General features: G+C 29.5%; 1 long non-coding RNA gene across 1 annotated transcript; it reads left to right on the forward strand.

The window, feature by feature from the left end:
* Positions 1-3,913: 3,913 nt before the first annotated feature.
* Positions 3,914-4,950, forward strand: LOC149559363 (uncharacterized). The gene is made up of 2 exons (XR_016364337.1): positions 3,914-4,417; positions 4,572-4,950. It is a non-coding gene; the product is annotated as an uncharacterized LOC149559363 (long non-coding RNA).
* Positions 4,951-5,530: the final 580 nt, after the last annotated feature.

The following is a 5,530-nucleotide window of genomic DNA, read 5'->3' on the forward strand; positions in this document are numbered from 1 at the left end:
AGAATCTTTCATTTATAAATTTTCAAAATCTCTTTTTAATATTTTTTAACTTTGTAGATTTTTCCTTATAATGACAAAGTAGTTCACATTCAATGTCATTACTATAATAAATTTGGACATTCTGCATCTGAATGTAGAAAAAGACACAATGACATGAATAAATGAGAGACACATTTTACAAATAAAAACCAGCTCAACCCTAGTGAGAAAAGGTCCATCTTGGTAACATGTAATTTTGCACAAAAGAGTTCCAAAGAAATTTGGTTCTTGGATAGTGGTTGTATTAACCATATGAGTAAGATATTCTCAACAATAGATTAATCTATAAAATTAGAGGTTAAGTTGAGGAATGATCACCAAATATCAATAATGAGAAATGCGTAAATTAGAATAAGAAATAACAAAGATGAGGAGGAACATATTCCTTATGTATATTATGTTCCTAGATTGCAACACAATCTTGTAAGCATTATAAAGATAATACAAAAATGATAGAGTATATATTTTGAAAATGATGAATGTGTGATTCTAGAAAAGAAATCAAGCAATAGGCTCATTAAAAGTAAAAATGACCCAAAATAGAATGTTCCCACTTAAAATTCATATGACCTATTTTTAGAGCTACAAGAATTACAAAAGATAGTTGAATAAGATTTCAAAGCTTCATGCAAAAATGAATCTTGGCTATGACACTTATGGTTTGGGTATTTAAACTTCAAAGGGTTAAAACTTTTATATAAGAAACAAATCACATGTGGGTTGCATCTTATAGAGCAACACATCCACTTGAGGTAGTGCATTCAAATATTTGCAAACTATTGCAAATACAATTCTCAAGTTTTCTTGACATTTATTGATGATTTTAGGAGAAAAGTTAGGGTTTATTTGATGAAATATGGATCAGAAGTATTTTTGTTTTTAAAGAAATTAAGGCAAAAATTGAGAAAGAAAGTGGATACTATATCAAAACATTAAATCTCTTAGATGGACATTAAATTAGCATTTTTGAATGACATTTTAGAATGAGTCTATATAAAAAAAGCACCTGGATATAGAAATTTGGAAGGACATAAGGTATACAAGTTGAAAATGGCACTATATGTCTTGAAACAACTACAATAGATTCTAAATTTGTGAATAATGAATTTAGTGAGTATGGCTATGAACCATCCTTGTATGTAAAAGTGAGTAAGGAAGGATAAATATTGATAGTTTATTTATATGTAGATGATTATTCACTAGTGGCATGTTAATTAACAAATTTATGTCAGCCATGAAAAGTTAATTTGATTGACTTATTCAAGTCTCGTGAGATATTTTCTTGGAATAGAAGTAAATGAAAATGATCAAGGAATTCTTGAAGAAAAAAAATGACGAATGCGAATTTTGCCCCTACAACAGTTGCATTGGGTTGAAATTTAGAAAAGATCATGAAAGTCCTAACTTGGATGCAACTTTATTCAAAATCTTTGTAGGAAGCCTTCTATATTTGACAACTAAAGGACATCTATAATGCATGGAGTTAGTCTTATTTCTAGATTCATAGACAAATAAAAAGAAGCTCATTGGAAAGGTGGAAAGAGAATCTTGCACTATGTGGTTGGAACAAAGAATTTTGGGATCTTTATGCACCTTCGAAGGATTGCAAGTTGATTGGTTATATAGATAGTAACCAAGCATGTAGCTTAGATGATAAAATTACTTCAAATAATATCATTCACCTATGATCCAGAGCTATCTCTTCAACATCAAATAAAAAACCAACTATGATGCTATCATTAGCTAAAGAAGAATATGTTGCAGCAACACCAACACCTTGAGAAGAAATGCAAATGAGAAGAGTGCTTTTTTAGATGTAAAGCATCTAGAAGAGGAACCTATGAAAATAAACTATGATGGTAATTCTGCAATTGCTTTGTCAAAAAATCATGTCTTTGAACAATGGTGAAATATGCCTTGAGTTTTGCAGATCAGTTGGGATATATTTTTGCAAAGCCCCTTAAAAAGAATGGTTTGAACATCTCTAAGAGTGTACTAATACTGCAAATATACATGGCAGTAAAGATTAAAGGGGAGTGTTCGATGATGTGGACCTCCCAGCCATCTTATCTTTTAATCTCTCCTTCCATTTGCATACACACTTTACCTACTCCATCTACCACATTTACTTATTTTTCTAAGATGATTCTAGATGACTCTAGACCTCTCTTTGATGACTCTAGACCTCTCTTTGAGCAATTTCTAGGTTGAAAAAAGTTGTTTTATGTATTGGCTCTATTTTTGGACAATTTCCACAGAGAAGAAAATAATACTTCATTTTTTCAAAAAATAGAACTGGCTGGTCTAGAAAAGCAGATGTAAAATGGAACTGGCTGGTTCAGAAAGGCAGATGTTGTAAATAGAACTTTATTTTGAATAAAATATAGTTTATCCATATTTTTAGGTATTTTTTTTGGTTTGTTTTCATACTTTTATTAAGCATATATTGGTTATTTCTTGTCTCAAATCCAACAAATTTAGGAAAAAATGGTATGAAATAAAAGATGGAAGCTAAGGAAGAGGATGAAGCATAGGTTGAAGGATATGAAGAGTGGAAAAAAGAGTTCAAAGACCTTTCAAAGCATTAAAAGGCCATCCCTAGTAATATGATATTTTTCTTATATTTAGTTTCTCTATTTGGAACTATTGATTTGTGTGTAGCTAATTCAAAAATATTTAAAGTCCATTTAATTTTCCATAGTGATATTGATGGAACTTAAATTTGAAACTTGAGGCTTTCTCATGTGATTGAGAAGATGTTTCAAACTTTAATAATAGACAAGAGAAGACATTGGTATTGTAAATGATAATTTAGTGAGTAGTTGACAAAATTGCTTAGGTTATTTTGATTAGTTTTGTTTTGTGTGGTTCCTCCTCTTAACTAGGTTTAGGACTCTTTAATTGATATTTTAGTAAAAAATATTTTTCTAAAAATTATTATACATATAATTAATAATAAATTTTAGATAAATTAAGAATATGTGAAAATATATAGATGATATAGAAAGAATACATATCTTTCTAAAGTAAAAACAATTTCTTTGCTTCCCAATTTAAATGTTTAAATTTCAATATCTACAATGAAACTCCTAACATTTATAATAGTCACATTCTCATCTTAATAAATTAATTTTTTTTTAAAATGCAAAATCTTCAAATCAAAATTATATAAAAAAACTTAGTAACTATTATTTTTAATTATTTTTATATTTCAAGAAAAATAAAATCTAATCTTTTCAATTTGCATGTCAATTATATTAAATATATCATTTTTATATTATTTTTATCATTTTTATATTAATTATATTAAATATATCATTATATTAAATATAGCATTTATATCAATTAAAAAGTAGATAAATTTGATACAATATTATATGTTCAAGGGCAGTAATCAATCACATGTAACAATCAGTCTGAGAAAGAAAACAATTAGTCGCTATCATAAAGGAATAACTTGTAGTGCACTAATGATTGACATAAGCCATGCCATGTCTTCTAGCTTGTGCATATTATTCTCTCAGATACTTCCCATAGAGTCCATTATCCTAATCAAAAGCTATTGGGAAACTCATTGGTTGTTTGTCAGTTCGGGGGGCCATTCGTGTAGAAATGGCCTACTTTGAGACTGACCTATGAGCTAGAAAAATATCCACCCACACAAAGGAAAATGAAAAATGAACAAACCTAAAAATGACATGTTCTTTCCTTTAATAAATCTCTACACAAGACAAAAGGTTAACCTCAATGTGAGAAATCAAAGAGAAAGATAAAACAAAATGAAGACTGTACAAATGCAGAATCATATTATTGATACCACTAAACAAATCCTGCTTCTCAAGCTTCACAGACGGTACGTTCATTTCATGAAAGAGAAGAAATCTGTATGTTAAGTTTCATTAATATGAAGTAAGAATACCTTCTGTATCATTGAAGATGTTGGGTGTGTTAGATGTGTTGTGTTGTCCAGTTGCATACATTCCTTCTTCAACTAGGAATCTAACTTTAATGCTCTCCCAATTCTCTATTTTAGCTCGCAAATTCGTCAACTATCTTCTGAGGGCCGCTGAGCATTTGCAGGACAGTTACATAAGGTGGACTGATTTAGAAATCCATGAGTGGAGGGGATATGATGAATCGGTTTTTAACATCCCCTGGAATAGTCTCACAGAAGGCAGCTTTGCTTACTGAGATTTCCACAGAAGGATTTTTCTTGGCCTTTGAATATTTTCAATTTGTCCTGTGTAAAGACTTTAGGAATGTTTAACAGTAAGATCGTCAAGCGAGTTTTGAGGATCTCGACCGAATGTCTTGCTTAATCACATGGAGTTTGGGAGATGGTTTCAAAATGAGACGTTCAACTCCGAGTATTAACAAGGTCAGACATCTGTAGAATGATATATTACGATTTTCTTTTCTGTTATTTCGTTCGTTTTCAGATCGTTTAATTGTCAACAAATCTACATCTGTGGTTTCATCTTATATGTTAATCCATGCTATTTACATGTTTACTGTGTAAGATGCACTTACAGGTGACCATTTCTCATTACGATGTACATTTTCCCAAACGAGGGTTCCATTGCAACCTAATTCTCATAAGTGCTATTTACATGTTTTTTTCTTTCTAAAACATTGATTATTTTAAATGTACTAGAATGTAAGTTTTTTTCTTTCTAAAATCTAGAAATAATGGAGACTGGAAAATATTCACTATATTCTATTTCTTAGTTTTCAAGATGGAAATTTTCTTTCTGAAATCTCTTGAAAAATTGAGAAGTGCTTAGTAGAATTAATCCATAGATATACTCCATAATGGAGAATGCAGAAGAGTGGGTAATTGCTCACATTCACTATATTCTATTATTATGAATCAATTCTGAAAATACAAGTAATTCTAGATATTATAGGGGAGAGGAATGGCAAGTTGTTCACAATTAATGATTTAATATCTATATTTATTATCTTATTGTTCAACATTTTTGACAATATTACACCAATAATTGCTACTTTAAAGTTGTTAGTACAATAATGAGTAGTCATAATTGAATGAAATGTACCCAATGATGTGATGTCACATGAGCTGTGCAAGTATAAGAATCATTTTGCACAAATATTGGTCTCACTTTTCAGACTATTGGTCTCATTTTTATTTGGGTTTTTTTGGACAACTTGCCAAAAAAATGGTCATGTAGCATCATAATTGTTTTTGAAATTAAGCACAAAGTTTGGGTTCTCAAGTGATCCTCTCCCCTATCTATTTTTAAAATTTTGATATAATTGTTTTTTAATTTTGTTGTTCGGTTTTGTAAACATGTAAAAAGTTCATTCTTTTTTGAGTGAGTGATATTTATATATACTACGTATAACTTTTAGTTAAATATTTTATGTAAAAAAATTACCTATATATGTTTAGAAGAGGCCAAACTTAATTGTTAATGAAAATATATATGTAATTCTTAATTAAAAATTTTTTGTCATAATTCAACTAGTC

Source organism: Cupressus sempervirens, chromosome 5, assembly GCF_028749045.1.
Source record: "Cupressus sempervirens isolate cs-2001-9-10 chromosome 5, ASM2874904v1, whole genome shotgun sequence".
NCBI lineage: Eukaryota > Viridiplantae > Streptophyta > Pinopsida > Cupressales > Cupressaceae > Cupressus > Cupressus sempervirens.